Source organism: Pongo pygmaeus, chromosome 1 (genome assembly GCF_028885625.2).
Source record: "Pongo pygmaeus isolate AG05252 chromosome 1, NHGRI_mPonPyg2-v2.0_pri, whole genome shotgun sequence".
Classification (NCBI taxonomy): domain Eukaryota; kingdom Metazoa; phylum Chordata; class Mammalia; order Primates; family Hominidae; genus Pongo; species Pongo pygmaeus.
The window spans coordinates 52727858-52746743 of NC_072373.2; the positions used below are offsets into that span (position 1 = coordinate 52727858).

General features: G+C 38.4%; 1 pseudogene; it reads right to left on the reverse strand.

Moving 5' to 3' along the window:
- The window catches only part of LOC129036390 (complement factor H-related protein 3-like), a 34937-nt pseudogene that overhangs the window by 11679 nt on the left and 4372 nt on the right, over nt 1-18886 (reverse strand).

Genomic DNA, 18886 nt, shown 5'->3' on the forward strand with positions numbered 1-18886 from the left:
GGACCACCCTTACTCTGAGCAGGGAGATGGACAGAATTTTATTCCAGGTTGTTAGTTTCTTGGCAAATCTTAGCGAAAGTTTGTTTTGTTTTTTATAGTATGATTTAACTTTTCAGTTTTTTCAGTAGACTTCAGTCTGCAGGCTGTATGAAGATTCCAGATTATGCTGAGGGCCTGGAATATATGGTGTCCTAGGCTACAAAATTGCACTATGGTCACACTGGATGAAGACAGGCCATCTAAACCTGAGGGTAATCTTCTCTAACAAGTCTTTCATAACCTCAGGCATTCTCTTGGTCTTGCAGGGGAATGCTTTCATTTATCTTGAAAATGTATCTACAAATATCAGCAAGTATTTAAAATTTCCTGCTACCCTTGGCATCACGTTAAAATCAATTTGCCAGTCCTCTATTTGCCCTGCACCTCTTGCTTGAATCCCTGGAACTTGGGGTGGAGGACCAGTCTTAAGATTGTTCTGGGCACAAAGTAGGTATTTTAGAATTATTTTTTGGATAGCCTTCTTTAAGTGTGTCCTAAATACGTAGTCTTGGATCAATTGAAGGGTGGCATGCCTGCCGTACTGTGTGGTATCATGTATGTGTTTGATGATATCTGTCGTAAGATACTTGGGTACCAGAACCTTTTCTTCTGTGTTATATGTCTACTCATTTTGGGTTCTTTGATTGGAGTCAAAGCCTCAATCAAGTGCTTTTAGATCTTCTTCCAAATAGGTACAGATTTTAGGCTGAAGTTTATTTCAGGGATTAATGGCATTAGCAAGGCTTTGGGTATTTTTTCTCTGGTCATCCCTTTAGTGGCCTGCTCTGCCTAGTGATTTTTTTTTCTTGCTACCAAATTGTCCATACACTGATTTCCAGGGTGGTGTAGTATAGCTACTTTCTTGGGTACCAAGACTGTCTTTAGTCAGGCTAAGATTCTTTAGCATGCTTAATCATTTTTTTTAATCACCAAAGGTTAAGAATCCCCTTTCTTTCCAAGTAGCCCCATAAGCATGCATAACAATAAAAGCATACCTGGAATAAGAGTAAATGGTGACTCAGGAGTCTTTACATAGTTGGGATGCCCTGTTTAGAACTCTAAGTTCTGCCTTTTGTGCCAATAAACCCAGAGTGAGTGTCTCTGCATCTAGGATCTGTCACAGGGTTACCATAGCATACTCAGCCTTTTGTTGTCTGTGGTTCATAAAGCTGCTTTCCTCAGTGAATATTTCTAAGTCCAGGTTTTTAAAGGGAATTTTGGTCAAGTCTGGTTGAATAGAATAAACTTGCTCAATAATTTATATGCAATCATGTATAGATTTAGTTAGCAGGATTTAGAGTAGAAACAGCTCACAGAGTAACACTGGGATTATCCAGGAAGATGGCCTGATATCTATTCAGTCTACTAGAATTAAGTCAGTAGCTCCACTTCTGCTCTGACAAAGAGCATACACAGTGTGGGGTGTGTACTGTGCTAGGTTAACCCAAAGTGAACTCTTCTGCCTCCTGGAGAAGATCACAAGTGGTGCCAATGGCTCAGAGACAAGAAGTCCAACCCAGTTTTGGACAATGTCCAGCTGTTTTGAAAAGTAGGCTACAGGTCACATGATATTCCCCAAGTCTTGGGTTAGTACTCCTAAACTCACCCCTTCTCTCACATATATGAACAAATTAAATGGCTTTCTTAGTTCAGGGGGTACCAGTAGCCAGAGCCATTAACAATTTTTATTTAATGGTTAGAAAGGCCTTTTGACATTCCTTGGTCCATTCCAGAAGTCAACTGTCTGGTCTTAGGGCTTTATAGAGAGATTTTTCTATAAGCCCAAAATAAGAAAATCAAATAAGGCAACATCCAGCCATACCTAAAAACCCCTCACAGCTGCTGCCATGTCCTGAGTCTTGCCACCCTGACAAGAGCTTCTCTGCAGTCCAAAAGCAGATTGCTCTGCTCTTGAGGAAGTTCAAATCCAAGATATATAACTGAGGGTTTCAAGATTTGTGCCTTTTTCTTGGATACCTTGGATCCCAATTCAGACAAGAAATGTAAAGTCAGTATAGTATTCTGGTCAGTTTGCCTTAGTTTTGGGGGCTATGGATATGTCATCAACATAAATAAACAAAGTCCCATTTTTCAATTGAAAATCTCAAACTCCTTAGTATGTATTTCCTCCCAACCAATTAGTGAGTTTTTGAAGCCTTGAGGAAGCATTGTCCAGCAATACTGTTGGTTTGCTTTAGTGTCAGTGTCTTCGTATTCAAAGGCAAACACTTCATGGGACTCTGGACTCAGAGGAATACAGATGAAAGCATCTTTCAAATCCAAGACTGAACACCAGTACAACTCACTGGCTAAAGTCATGAATAATGTATAAGCATCGGGTACCACCAGATAAATGGCTTTGAAAATTTGGCTAGTAGCCCTCAAATCCTGTACGAATCAATATTCCTGAGTAGATATGTAACACTGAAGAAAAGGTTCTGGTACCCAAGTATCTTACGACAGATATCATCAAACACATACATGATACCACACAGTATGGCAGGCATGCCACCCTTCAATTGACCCGGGACTATGTCTCTAGGACATTACATGGGGAATGATGAAGTCTTCCTGTATTGCAGGAAGGCCATTAGCAGAGGCTAAATGCATTGCTGTGCCTTTTCTCTCAAAGGATACTGTTTTAGATTTGGCAGTGCTACTCCCGCACAAAACTTGACTTGTACTGGAGATGCAGTTTTTGTTTTCCCTGGCCTCCCATTTCCCATGCTCCCGGACTAACATTTTGGAGTATCTTTTCAGGGATGAGGGCACTTTCAAGGACTTCCAGTTGTAATAATGTGGCCTGCAGAGCACATGCTTGGTCTGAAGGCACCTGGATGTCCAATCATCTCAGAGAAAAAGTAATCTTAGCATTTAGTTTGGTTAAGAGGACTTGCCCCAACAAAGGGATGGGACGTTCACACATGTATAGAAAAACTCTGCTTTAAATTACCTTGCTCTAGCTGAGAATCCAAAATTGGGAGGAATGATCTCATCAGTATTTTTCCTGAGATTTCAGTCACCTTCATAGTTTCTGAGGAAAGTTTAGACAACCAGATATTTAACACCAAATAGGTGGCACCATGTCTACTAGAAAGTCCAGAAGCTGATTTCTCACCATCATCAGAATCTCGAGCCCCATGTGGGAAATATGGAGGGTGTTGTCTGGGTCAGGAAAAGCCCCTGGGTGCCACCATTTCTGGTCTTTTTCTTCAGTATCTCTCTCAAGCTCCCAAGCTATCCCAGGCATTTGGTGGGCAGAAGACTGACTGTGTTTAACATCAGGCTTTGTAAGGCATGGGCAATTTTCCTTTCAGTGTCCTCCCTGTTGCAGTAAGCACACTGCTTGGAACCTGCAATGGGATGTCCCTTTTTTTTGGCTTTTGGGGGCCCAGGTGGTCCTACCTCAGATGGAGCATCGGATGAGGGCCCTTGTTGTGGTTCAGGGACTACTAGGGTCAGAGCCACAGCTAACGAGTCAGCTTTTCTCTTCATTATTCCTTGTGTTTTTATTTTTCACTTTTTAAAATTGTGATAAGTAAATACATTAAAAACAATCTTCACTAATTGAGACATAAACATGTCCAAAGCCTCATCTACATTTTGTAACTTTCCCTGCATATCTGGGGCACTTTGTTGGATAAACATCATGTTAGCTAACTTTAAATTTTCTGAGGCTTCTGAGTCAATATCCATTTATTGTCTGAAAGCTTCAAAGACTTGTTCTAAAAATTCCAAAGGAACACTCATTAGGCTTCTGCTTGATCTCCTGGACCTTACTGAGGCCGGCCAAAATGCAGTTTTGATAGTGTTCAAGGTTAGATCTATCTCCAGTGTTTATATTCCATCCCAGGTCAGAGGTGGGAACTGCAATCTGAGCAGCTGCCCTTACTGGATTACTGAGAGAGTCAGTGTGAATAAGATCAGCCTTTTCCTTAGCTTTATCTAAAACCATTCTTTGCTTCGCTGAACTCAACAAAATATTGAGCAAATTTTAGGTATCTGCTCAGGTAGGATTGTGGGTGGCAAATACAGAGGAGAATAGATTCTCCATATGCTTTGGATCTTTTTTTTTTATCCTATTTCTTCCATAAACTTTAGATCTTCTCAATAAATAGGCATATTAGTTTTCTAATTAAACAGTGGGAAGTGGAGAACAGAGAATAAACCCACATAAATCCTATAGGCTGGGCTGTGGCAGCATCACCTCCTATAGGTAGTTGTTATAGGGGAAACTGCCTTTCAGAGCCAGAGTGAAATCCTGGCTAAATTGAGTCGCCTGTTAGGTATAAGTGATACCCTAGCTAAAAGGAGTCACCTGTTGGGTACAAAAAGTAGAGATAAAGGCCGGGCATGGTGGCTCACGCTTGTAATCCCAGCACTTTGGGAGGCCAAGGGGGGTGGTTCACCTGAGGTCAGGAGTTCGAGACCAGGCTCGCCAATATGGTGAAACCCCGTCCTTACTAAAAATACAAAAATTAGCTGGGCTTGGTGGCACGTTTTTGTAGTCCCAGCTGCTCGGGAAGCTGAGGCAGGAGAATCTCTTGAACACAGGCGGTTGAGGTTGTAGTGAGCAAGATCGTGCCACTGCACTCCAGCCTGGGTGACAGAGCAAGACTCTATCAAAAAAAAAAAAAAATTCCTGTTGCTCTGGATTTGTCACTTTTTGGTGGTGGGGACTCTGGCTTAGGTGCCAGTAGTGCTGCTGCAGCTCTCCCATAAGTTCTTTTTCTTGTAAATCAATCCAAACAGGTTTTAACTTCTTGCTAGTTCATAATTTTTCCATTTTTTTCTACATTGATCTACTTTACCAAAGCAACATAAAACATTATACATAAGGGATTTCATCCCATTTCTCTTCCTTCATACATAACAAATCTAGCTACAGGATGGTACTGTAAGTATGAGAATCATGCAGTGGCCACTGTTCTCCCAAACCCCATGGGTATTGAGGTCAAGCCATGTTAAAAAATAAGATAATATTTTTTTGCTTCATGGAATGATAGACAAAGGCTTTTCAATTTTGGAAGATGCAGCCCATCAAAATTACAGTGTGGGTTACATGGGGAGAACTAAAGGACAGCCATTAGTTCATCAGAACTACTAAGCAGCTGCTAGTGCTTGTCTCTGGGTCTGCTCCAGTGGCAAGGGGGCACTAGGCTGTGAGTAAATGCCCTCAAGGAGAGTGACCTCGACCTGGCTTGCCACAAATAGTTACAAGACTGTCAGATTTGTATGCCTGCAGCACAGCAACAGAACAATACACTGAGACAGTGGGATTTGCAGCAGAGAAAGAGTAATAATCTCAAAGCCACCAGCCCACACTGGACTGCAGGGAGGAACTGAATTAACATTTCCCATTCTGGCTGGAATTATATACATGTAACCAAACACAGATACTAGTCACCGTACTCAGAACCCAAGTATTGACCTGGCAAGGCTCAAACTTGGTTCCATTAGCCCTCATCATATTTGATCTACTCAAGCTAGAGAGAGATGACCTTCAGTCAGGAGTTCAGTGGGTGGACTCTGGGAAGGATTGAAGAGGAGACGGTTACCCTGAGTTAGGCTTGCTGAGATTCCACTAGCAACTCCTTCAGGACTAAGTGAATATAACTGACCAGACAAACAAGAAGATTTCCCTGAGTTAGTAATTTCTTCCACTAGTAATTTCTTCAGAGAACACCTCCACAAACATAAATACCTATAACAAGACAAAGACAAACAAAAGACTTTTCAATATAAAGTTTCAGATTCCAAAATCCAAGAGCATTTCTCCCAAGCAATGCCCTCTAGTCTCCTTCCATCTGAGGGGAGGTCTCCTCAAATAAGGCCCTACCTATGACTTAGGGAGGATCAACAAGACCTCAAAATAGGTCACAAGGCCTCTAAGATGAAAAAACAAAAACAAACAAACAACAACAACAACAAAAACCAGAAGGAAATGGGGTGCCAGCTGCTTTGAGAATACTCACCTGAGACTTCTTCTGAGACCACAAATGGTTTCTCTGTTGCAGACAAGGTTATGTGCTGAAAGTCAGCACTGCCCAGCCAACACAGAAGGCCCCAGCAAAGGCCCTTAGTTCATCATAGCTAAGCAGCTGCCTGGGCTTATCTCTGGGTCAGCCCCAGTGGCATGGGGGGCACCGAACTGTAGATAAATAACCACAAGGAGAGTGACTTGCCATGATTTTTATTTATTTATTTATTTTTTGAGCCAGAGTCTCACTCTGTCTCCCTGGCTGCAGTGCAGTGGCACGACCTCAACTCACTGCAACCTCCATCTCCCAGGTTCAAGTGATTCTCCAGCCTCAGCCTCCTGAGAAGCTGGGATTACAGGCATGTGCCATCATGCCTAGATAAATTTTTGTATTTCTAGTAGAGACAGGGTTTCACCATGTTAGCCAGGCTGGTCTCGAACTCCTGACCTCATGTGATCTGCCCGCCTTGGCCTCCCACAGTGCTGGGATTATAGGTGTGGGCCACCATGCCTGGCCACTTGCCATGAATTTTTACAAGACTGTCAGGTTTCTATGCCGGCTGTGCAGCTACAGAACAATACACCGAGACTGTGGGGTTTGCAACAGAGAAAGAACGTACTAATTGCAAGGTCACCAAGCAAGGACTTGGGAAGAGTTCTCAAAACTCAAACCCATTTCATTAAGGGTTTCTGGGCAAGAGTCTTTGAAGGGTGAGGGGCTAGAAATTGAGGTCATGAATTGATTCAGATCAGGGACTGAAATCATCAGGATACGGAAACTACAGTCCTCCCTAAGTGAGTTTCTTGCCGAGACTTTCAGAATGGCTGGCATCAGTAGTTTTGTTAGTATGCAGAACCTAAAGGAGAAACTCCAATGGAAAGATTGTCATCTCGTAGTGTCTTACATTTTATCTAAAGAACAGAAAAGGAACAAAGATTCTAGTGATAAAGATTATGTTATCCTGGACTAGTAATCAGTGACAAGCTATAAGGAAGTGGGTCAATGGGAAAGCTAGCCTAATGGTTACCATTGATTGTCCAACAAGCCTAATTGAATGTCACTTTTTCCTCTTTAGCTGTTTTTACAAGATTTTCTTGAAGATGTTTCCAATTTAATAGTGGAGCAAAGGCAATTCAATAAAGAAAACACAATCTTTTAAACAAGTGATACTGGAATAGTAAGGCATCCAAATGCAAAATAAAAACCCTCAACATATTTCTCATACTTCATACAAAAATTGACTCAAAATTGATCATATAACTATGTGTAAAATGTTAACTTCTAGAACTGTACATGGCCTTGGTTTAGGCCAAGGAAATTTTAGATGGCACAAAGAGCATAATCCATAAATGAAATATTTGATATACTGGATAACATCAAAATTAAATACATTTGCTCATTGAAAGAGACACTAAGAGAAATAAAAGTAAAGCTAGAGATGCAAGAAAAATATTTCTAAAATATTTACTCAGTGAAGGACTTGTAGCCACAATATATTAAGTTATCTCAAAATTCAGTAAAGAATCAAACAACCCAATGAAAAATGGGCAAAAAATTTGGACTAAAGGAGGTACCTCACTAAAGGAGGTACATAGATGGTAAATAAGTACAAAGAAAATGCTCAGCAGCATTAGTCACTAGGGAATGTGATACCATTACATGCATATTAGAATGGATAACTTAATGGAAAAACAACCACTGTCTCAAAGGCTGGTGAGGTTGTGGAACAATTGGAACTCGCATACACTGAGTATGTGAAGGTAGAATATATGATCACTTAGGAAAACAGTTTGTCTATTTCTTATAAAAATAAACACACACATTCAGTATGATATTGGCTATGGGTTTGTCATAAATAACTCTTACTATTTTGAGATATATTCCATCCATACCTAGTTTATTGAGTGTTTTTATCATGAAGTGGTGTTGAATTTTATCGAAAGCCTTTTCTGTATCTATTGAGATAATCATGTGGTTTTGTCATGGGTTCGATTTATGTGGTGGATTACGTTTATTGATTTGCATGTTGAACCAGTTTGCATCCCAGGGATGAAGCCAGTTTGCATCCCAGGGATGAAGCCAGTTTGCATCCCAGGGATGAAGCCAGTTTGCATCCCAAGGATGATTGTGGTGGATAAGCTTTTTGATGTGCTGCTGGATTCAGTTTGCCAGTATTTTATTGAGGATTTTTGCATCGATGTTCATCAGGGATATCGGCCTAAAAGTTTCTTTTTCTGTTGTGTCTCTGTCAGATTTTGGTATCAGGATGATGGTGGCCTCATAAAATAAGGAGGAATCCTTTTTCTATTGTTTGGATTAGTTTCAGAAGGAATGGTACTAGCTCCTCTTTGTACCTCTGATAGAATTTGGCTGTGAATCTGTCTGGACCTGGGCTATTTTCGGTTGGTAGGCTATTAATTACTGCTTCAGATTTAGAACTTGTTGTTGGGCTATTCAAGGATTCGACTTCTTCCTGGTTTAGTCTTGGGAGGGTGTATGTGTCCAGGAACTTATCCATTTCTTCCAGGTTTTCTAGTTTATTTGTGTAGAGGTGTTTATAGTATTCTCTGATGGTAATTTGTATTTCTGTGGAATCAGTGGTGATATCCTCTTTATCATTTTTTATTGTGTCTATTTGATTCTTCTCTCTTTTTTTCTTTTTTGGTATGGCTAGTGGTCTATCTATTGTGTTAATCTTCAAAAAACCAGCTCCTGGATGCATTGATTTTTGAAAGGTTTTTCTTGTCTCTATCTCCTTCAGGTCTGCACTGTTCTTAGTTACTTCTTATCTTCTGCTAGCTTTTGAATTTGTTTGCTCTTGCTTCCCTAGTTCTTTTAATTGTGATGTTAGGGGTGGATTTTCGAACGTTCCCACTTTCTGATGTGGCATTTAGTGCTGTAAATTGCTCTCTAAACACTGCTTTTGCTGTGTCCCAGAGATTCAGGTATGTTGTGTCTCCCTTCTCACTGGTTTCAAGGAACTTATTTACTTCTGCCTTAATTTTGTTATTTACCCAGTAGTTATTCAGGAGCACGTTGTTCAGTTTCCATGTAGTTGTGTGGTTTTGAGTAAGTTTCTTAATCCTGACTTCTAATTTTATTGCACTGTGGTCTGAGAGAAGGTTTGTTATGATTTCCATCCTTTTGCATTTGCTGAGGAGTCTTTTACTTCCAATTAGGGAGTCGATTTTAGAATAAGTGCTATGTGGTGCCGAGAAGAATGTATATTCTGTTGATTTGGGGTGGAGAGTTCTCTAGATGTCTATTAGGTCCACTTGGCCCAGAGCTGAGTTCAAGTCCTGAATATCCTTGATAATTTTCTGTCTTGTCAATCTGTCTAGTATTGATATAGTGTTGGAAATTATGGCCTGGGCAATCAGGCAAGAGAAAGAAATAAAGGGTATTCAAATAGGAAGAAAGGAAGTCAAATTGTCTCTGTTTGCAGATGACATGATTCTACATTTAGAAAACCCCATCGTCTCAGCCCAAAAACTCCTTAAGCTCTTAAGCAACTTCAGCAAAGTCTCAGGATACAAAATCAATGTGCAAAAATCACGAGCATTCCTATACAACAATAATAGACAAACAGAGAGTCAAATTATGAGTGAATTTCCATTCACAATTGTTACAAAGAAAATAAAATACCAAGGAATACAACTTACACAGGATGTGAAGGAACTCTTCAAGGAGGACTACAAACCACTGATCAACGAAATAAGAGAGGACACAAACAAATGAGAAAACATTCCATCCTCATAGATAGCAAAAATCAATATTGTGAAAATGGCTATACTGCCCAAAGTAATTTATAGATTCAAAGCTATTCCCATCAAGCTATCATTAACTTTCTTCACAGAACTAGAAGGAACTACTTTAAATTTCATATGGAACCAAAAAAGATCCCATATAGCCAAGACAATCCTAAGCAAAAAGCACAAAGCTGAAGACATCATGCTACCTGGCTTCAAACTATACTACAAGGCTACAGTAACTAAAACAGCATGGTACTGGTACCAAAACAAATATATAGACCAATAGAACAGCCTCAGAAATAACACCACACATCTACAACCATCTGAACTTTGACAAACCTGACAAAAACAAGCCATGTTGAAGGGATTCCCTGTTGGATAAATGGTGTTGGGAAAATTGGCTAGCCATATGCAGAAAATTGAAACTGGGCCGCTTCCTTACACCTAATCCAAAAATTAACACAAGATGGTTTTAAGACCTAAAACCATAAAACCCCTAGAAGAAAACCTAGGCAGTACCATTCAGGACATAGGCAAAGGCAAAGACTTCATGACTAAAACACCAAAAGCAATTGCTGCACAAGCCAAAATTGACAAATGGGATCTAATTAAACTAAAGAACTTCTGCACAGCACAAAAAGAAAAAAAAACAAAAAACCATCATCAGAGTGAACAGGCAATATACAGGATGGGAGAAAATTTTTGCAGTCTATCCATCTGACAAAGGGCTAATATCCAGAATCTACAAGGACCTTAAACAGATTTATAAGAAAAAAAAACCCCATTAAAAAGTAGTCAAGGATATGAACAGATAGTTCTCAAAAGAAGACATTTATGCAGCCAACAAATACATGAAAAAGAGCTCATCATCACTGGTCATTAGAGAAATGCAAATCAAAACCACAATGAGATACCATCTCACACTAGTTAGAATGGTGATCGTAAAAACGTCTGTAAGCAACAGATGCTGTTGAGGGTGTGGAGAAATAGGAATACTTTTACACTGTCTGTGGGAGTGCAAATTAGTTCAACCATTGTGGAAGACAGAGTGGCGATTCCTCAAGCATCCGGAACCAGAAATACCATTTGACCCACCAATCCCATTACTGAATATATACACAAAGGGTTATAAATCATTCTACTATAAAGATACATGCACACATGTTTATTGCAGCACGATTTACAACAGCAAAGACTTGGAACCAATCTAAATGCCCATCAATGATAGACTGGATAAAGAAAATGTGGCAAATATACACCATAGAATACCATGCAGCCATAAAAAAGAATGAGTTCATGTCCCTTGCAGGGCATGGATGAAGCTGGAAACCATCATCTTCAGCACACTAACACAGGAACAGAAAGCCAAACACTACATGTTCTCACTCATAAGTGGGAGTTGAACAATGAGAACACAGGGACACAGGGAGAGGAACATCACACACTAGGGCCTTTTGGGACATGGGAGGCAAGGGGAGAGATAACATTAGGACAAATAGCTAATGCACGCGGAGCTTACAACCTAGATTACGGGTTGATGGGTGCAGCAAACCACCATGGCACATGTATATATACCTATGTAACAAGTCTGCAGATTCTGCACATGTAAACCAGAACTTAAAGTATAGTAATAAAAAAAGCACACACAGAGACATACCATTTATCCAACAAAGCCACTCCTAGATATGAAGCCATGAGGAATAAATTTGTGTTTATATAAAAACTGTAGGTGAATATTTTTCTTACCAGCGTGATTCACAAATGCCAAAAGCTATGCAAATGCCTTTCAACAAGTGAATAGATTAACAGTCTGTGACATATGATACAATGGAATAATACTTAGCAATAAAAAAAAATATTCTGGGTAGTGTGATGAAATCCTTTGCCATTCAACTCTATCCTGCCCAGAGCATGAATCCTCCCTTTGTCTAGTGTATACACAGTTTATACTGCCCGCCTGTTAGTCACTTAGTAGTCTTCACAGTTATCAGATGGAAAAATGTAGCCTACTTGGGTTTTATAGTATTAACTATTTCAGGCATCTACTGGGGGGCTTGGAACATACCCCGTGTGGATAAGAGGGACTAATGCAGCTTTTGTCTCCCACGGATAAGGACAGACTACTCTAACTTCAGAAGAATCATTCAAAAGGCACCAGTATTTCAAGTTTTACAAGTCCAGAAAAATTGATATTCTGTGATTTATTTGGTAAATGTTTTCCTTAAGTGACTATTTTAAAGGAAACCACAGCCAGTTTGCACTCATGCAGGACACACTCCAATATATGTCTACTGTACTCACTCAAGTATATTTAAATTTTTCTGCTTATTTTCACAACATGGTTATGAGGAATTTAGATTTTATTAAATTGGAGAGTATTGTGATTCACTGACAATTGACTGTACATTGAAAATATAATGTTGATATCACAATCTGAAGATGAAGCTAAGACTTGTTAATTATATTACCACCATAAAGTAGCTAAATAACTTGACTAAAGTACAGGGTCTAGCATGAAGAGTAAAACAGTAACATTCTCAAGAATAACTTGAGCCAGACACACTTGGGATAGTGAAGAAAATAAAGAAAGGAAAGGAAGGAAGAAAGGAAGAAAATGGAAAGAAAATAAAAAAAAGAAAGAAAGGAATGAAGGAAGTAAGGAAAGACAGAAAGGAAAGAAAGGAAGAGAAAGAAAGAAGAAAGAAAGAAAGAGAGAAAGAAAGAAAATAAGTAGTTGATTCTTCAAACAACTCCAAATCCAAAACAAGAGGCATAAAACTTGATTGAGTTGTTTGATATCAGGAGAAATTGCATATTCAATCAAAGCATATTATTAGCCAGAAGAAAGAAAAAAGAAAAGAAGGAAGGAAGGAAAGAGAAAGAAAGAGAAAGAAAGAAAGAAGAAAGAGAAAGAAAGAAAAGAAAAGAACGGAAAGGAAAGGAAAGGGGGAAAAAGTAGTTCACTCTTAACAGCAGAAAGAAAGAAAGAGAAAAAATAAAAGAAAGAGAAAGAAAGAAAAGAAAGAAAGGAAGAGAAAAAAGAGAACAAAAAGGAAGAAAGAAAGAAAAAAGATATAGGAAGAGAAAGAAAGACAGAAAAAGAAAGAAGGAAAGAAAGAGAGAAGGAAGGAAAGAAAGAAGGAAGGAAAGAAAGGAAGGAAGGAAAGAAAGAAAAACAAAGAAAGAGAGAGAAAGAAAAAGAGGGAAGGGGAGGGGAGGGGAGGGGACACATTGTGAAAGAGAAAAAGAAGATGGGAGGGGAGGGGAGGGGACAAAATATACAATATAACATATACTGTATGAGAAAGGTACTATAAAAATTGTTAGGGAAATGTTGAGTTTACCATATTTTATTTAAAAATAAAATATAGCTATTATCATGAATAAAATCAACACAAAATTTTAAAATATGAAAAAAGGTAACGTAACTTTTTACAATAAAGAATAGTATAATGGCTCTGTGTTTTTGAAGTATTCCTTTAAATAGAAACAAAAAATATTCATCATAAGAAAAGATTGACGATTATTTAGTAAAATGAGCAACTTATATTCATAATACATAAAAAAGGAAAGAAAAATACTAGCCACAAAAAAGAATGCATTTGGATTACATATAATTAAAAGAGATTTTATATTCAGAATTAGTAAGATGATTCCAACTAATAAATACCAAAACTCCCAAAAAGGTAAGTAAAAAAACCATAAAACTGCATTTTCAAAGATTAGAATCATTAAATACCAATTAAACTGTGAATATATATTCCAAACCCAATTAGTAATAAAGGAAATGCAAATTTACACTACAATGGTAAAACAGTTTATAGCCACTCAATTTGTAAATATTAAAATGTGACATCACCAATCATTAACATGTAAAACACCTAAGAAGAACTGTTGCTATAAATGTATATTGGAATAAATAATATAGGAAACCTTCTAGAGTTGAATATGCACAATATCCCAGAAAATCCATTTGTACTTACATATAATAGAGAAAGTTAGATAACTTTATTGTAAAAGTGTCCTATGACTGTTTGAATGTATGAATGACATTACTGGCTATCATTGTATTTACTTTCTATTTTAAACTATAAATGTATAATTATTTTGAGTCAAATGATTGATTCCAAAGTACATTTTAATATTGATACAGGAGTTAAGAAGAAATTATTTAGGCAGATAATGAGGGTACAGGAGTCCTTGATAAAGTTTTCCTTTTAATAATAGGAGCCCCCAAATCATTTCTTTTTCTAACAAAGAGGAACCTGTAAAACAGAGATGTAAACATAGACAAGCAAGCTGGAAGCTTGCAAGGTGAATGGCAGCAGTTGTGTCAATAGGAAAAGGCTACCTGGAACTAGGCATGTTCATATGGCAACTCCATCTTCCCTTCTCTTTGCCAGCCACGTGTACAGTAAGGAAAAGGCAACGTGGCGCTGGCCAGGCAAAGATCCCATTTGCATAATAAGATTAGAGTGGGGCGGCCAGCTTCCTAGCACATTATGTAAATATCACACCTGGTCCAATCAATCTTTGGGCCCTATGTAAATCAGACACTGCTTCCTCAAGCCTGTTTATAAAATCCAGTGCACCCCAGCAGGGGCCGGAATTCACTTTTGGGTGCCCCTCTCTCTCACAAGAGACAGAGCTGTTCTCCTTTCTCTTTCTTTTGCCTATTAAACCTGCGATCCTATACTCACTCCTTGTGTGTGTCCATGTCCTTAATCTTCTCAGTGCCAGATGAGGAACCTCGGGTATTTACTCCAGACAATGATGCCGTTTCAATATGTCTTTTTTTTTTCTTTTATTATTATTATTATTATTATTATACTTTAGGTTTTATGGTACATGTGCCCAATGTGCAGGTAAGTTACATATGTATACATGTGCCATGCTGGTGCACTGCACCCACCAACTCGTCATCTAGCATTAGGTATATCTCCCAATGCTATCCCTCCCCCCTCCCCCCAACCCACAACAGTCCCCGAAGTGTGATGTTCCCCTTCCTGTGTCCATGTGTTCTCATTGTTCAATTCCCACCTGTGAGTGAGAATATGCGGTGTTTGGTTTTATTTAACCAACAAGTAATGTGTTCAAACTCTTTTACTGTATTCTTGACTAATGCCCAATAATGGGAGCATTTATTTTACTATGAACTTATCAAGAAATGTGTATATTTGTTTATACAGAATTGAAAAAATAAAACTAAATAGGTCTGATGGCGAAACAAGTTGACAAAAATATTTTGCCGCAGTTAGTATAGATGAGTCTTAGCATGTCATCTGTGTTACTTAGAAAGACATGAACTTGCTGGGATCTCAGAGCAGCGTACTTAGTGACACAGATGCATCTGCAAGGAGGAGACCAGCCATTCTCCATACATGTAACTGTGGTCTGCTCATTTGGAAGACCATATCCAGGAAGGCAGGCAACTTCTATAGAGTTACCCTGTACAAACTTTCTTCCATAATTTTCATTATGTCCATTTTCCAAATAAGGAAAATAACGTTTTCCTAAGGACCATAACAATGATAAATGAATAAAGTAAATGAGACACAAAAATGTGCTCAAAATAGTATATTACAATTATTTTTAAAATATTTAAATAAGATTGCATAAACATCCAAAAACAACGTATAACTGAATATGAACTAAAATTACTAACACAGGTTTGTACAAAAAGAAATATCAATATTTAATATTACTTAAGTTTTTATAATTAAAATATGTATAAATTATATAGATATTCTCATAAAGTCTCTATATTTATTTCTCATGTGATTTTCAAGAACTCATAATAGAAAAGATCTATTTTGGTCATTTTGCTTGAACAACTCTTTTCTTGGCCCTATTTCTGTTATATAAGTCAAGTGTAATCACTTATATGCTCTCCTCTCTTCAATCTTTGAAAGTTTTATACATATATGGCTGTCCAGAGGTTTACTTACTGAGACATGGTACTGCTGGCGACCATCCATCTTATGTGCAATGAATGTAATCCTAGTAACTTCCTGAAGGAGTCTCAAAAGATTCATCACAGTAATAGGAGTAAGATTTTCCTACAGCTACTGGAAAGTATGGTCTACACATACTTTCATAATATAGACCTCCATGTTTAATGTCTGGAAAATCACAAGATTTCACTTGCAATAATAAAAAACAAAAAAAAGTATAAATACTTTTTGCTGTAATAAATAATCATATTAGAGATAAAATTTTTTATCACTGAATTATATTCTCTTCTTAGAATAATTACACATTCCATTAGGGTTTCTAGGTCAAAACAAATGATAGAACTCAGATGACTAAGATATGTGACGAGAAGATCTTTGCTAATGAAGATGAAATTATGTCTTGTGGATCACGTGATGCATAAATTTGTAGGAAGGCTCTCTAGAAGGAAAAATGTACAAACCTATTTAATGTATTCCCCTTGAGTACATATACCCTATCTCTGGCTAATTAAATGAGCTTTTTGGTCGAGAAATATGCCAATTTTATCACTTAGCTCAGGTATTCCTTTTTTTTTTTTTCTTTTCTACTCTCATCAGTAAACAAAGCCCTGCATTTTCTTCTCAGAACAATTCAATGTAAGGAGGTAGTATTTTGAGGGATTTAAGGTTTTTATTGTTTTGGATTAAATTCATGGGCTGCGCGCGGTGGCTCATGCCTGTAATCCCAGCACTTTGGGAGGCTGAGGCAGGCAGATCACTTGAGGTCAGGACTTCGAGACCAGCCTGGCCAACATGATGAAACCCCATTCCTACTAAAAATACAAAAAAAATTAGCTGGGCATGGTGGTGCGCCCTTGTAATTCCAGCTACTTAGGAGGAAGAGGCAGGAGAATCGCTTGAACCCAGGAGGCAGAGTTTGCAGTGAATTGAAATTGCGCCATTCTACTCCAGTCTGGGTGACAGAGCGAGACTCCGTCTCAAAAAATAAAAATAAAAATAAAAAATAAATAAATTCACTAGGCTCTTTTCTAATTACTGGACAATACAAACATATTGAGGAACACAAAAATTTTTCTTTGATAATACCGCACAGAACAATAACATAGTTAATTCATGCCTCAAACAATTCACGGAGCCAAGATTTCCAGTGTTTATTTAACCAGAGAAATAGACTTGGAATGTTTCTTTATATCAAAATAGTTAAGATTATGATAAACTTTTTTTGTTGATTCCTAATTTTGTTCATTCCACTTTCCTGTGTGCAAGAGAAACCTGCTTGTGGGCTGAAAGTGACTAGACCACTTTCAGCAGGCACACAGGCACCGTGCTTGCCTTGCAAGGGAGTATAGATCCATCCTAGGAGCCAGGTGGCCCCAGTGCTTGGGCACAGATGTAGAGAGGGGGACATCTCCCCTGCACACAATTCTGTGGACAGAGCTGTGGTCACTCGCAAAGGAGACTGGTGCAGACACATCAGAGGACAGACATTCTAGGGGTATTAGGGGTGGCTGCATCCCCAGTGGTGAGGTGCCCAATTGAGCCAGGCTTGCGTGAAAGACAAGGCCCCACCCCCTCTTTACACAGAACAGCAGTCAGTGTTCCTGTAGGAGAGAGCGGGGAGCTGGAATGTTGTGTTTTGGGCTGAGGGAGGCGGCTCCACATAGAAGAAATTTGACAGGGAACTGCAGGGCAAACGCATTTCATAGCTGTCATCTACGCAGCCTGGAGATAGAAAGTGGTGACTCTTTAACCTCATTAACTTCTGTCTAACATATTTTTCTTAACAGTGCTTACAAGTGAAGATCTCTCAATTGTGTAGTGAAATATGTTTTCCAAGGAACTGCTTGTGAGCTTGTCAGCAATTAAAACAAAAATAAATTATAAAATCAACTCAAAAGATAACTGCAGTTTTTAAAATAGAGTGTAATTAAAATAAGGTTTGTATGTATAATTTTGAATCATACAACTTAAAACGTGGAGGGCTCAGAGGAGATCAACTCTTCTACCACCACCCCTGACATATGGCAATATCTGTAAAGGTCACACTTTTAGAAAATCACTTGACTTGTCATTCGATGTTGGATAATACTGTTACCTGCTTCACTGACTGTGACAGTCCTCATCAAAAGCTAACTTGCTCCCCTTCATAAATGTTTTCAAATATCTCAAGACAGTCATTATAATACTATAACTGTATCTTTTTGCATGCTTCTTATGCTATAATTTCTTTAACTCTTCAACTATCTATATATTCTCTTCTATGCCTTGATAGTTGGAAACCAATCATTTTAAAACATGGTAGGCTAAGTACAGTATATTATTACAGGCATGATATTTGGTGGGCAAACCACACAGTTGAGATTAATTTGTTGACACTGAAAAACATCATTTCCTTCTGAAGCCTAAAAGAGATAGATGTTCTCCTCAGTACCACCATTGTCTGTTAATATTAAGGTTATTAATGAAAATCTTCATTTTCCTCCACTTAATTTACTTTTGAAGCTAAATACAAATGTTGTTTCCACTAGGTAAATCTGCCAAAAAAAAAAAAATTCTTTTTTGACTTGAATGCCTTATGAATGAATTATCTGTTCTTAACAGATAAATAAAAATGACTTTTTTTTTTTTTCGGAGACAGAGTCTTGCTCAGTTGCCCAGGCTGGAGTGCAGTGGCTCGATCTCTGCTCACTGCAAGCTCTGCCTCCTGGATTCACGCAATTCTCCCGCCTTAGCCTCCTGAGTAGCTGGGACTACAGGCGCCCGCCACCATGCCCAGCTAATTTTTTTTGTATTTTTTTTAGTAGAGACGGGGTTTCACCGTGTTAGCCAGGATGGTCTCGATCTCCTGACCTAGTGATCCACCCTCCTCAGCCTCCCAAAGTGCTGGGATTACAGGCGTGAGCCACCATGCCCGGCCCAAAAGACATTTTTGAAGGAAGTTAAAGTTTTAATTAAAAACATGTTGCTGATTTCTTTTGCTTTGAAGATTAGTTCTCTTGAGATAAATGGTATAGAGTAATATTCTTTGAATGTATATATGAATTTCAATATAGACATAGGTTTGCTGTAATAGCTATTTTCTCTGAGTCAGCTGTAAAAATATTCCATGCTCTATTTATTCCTAATATAGTAATTATTGACAGAACATTTTTTGGGGGGA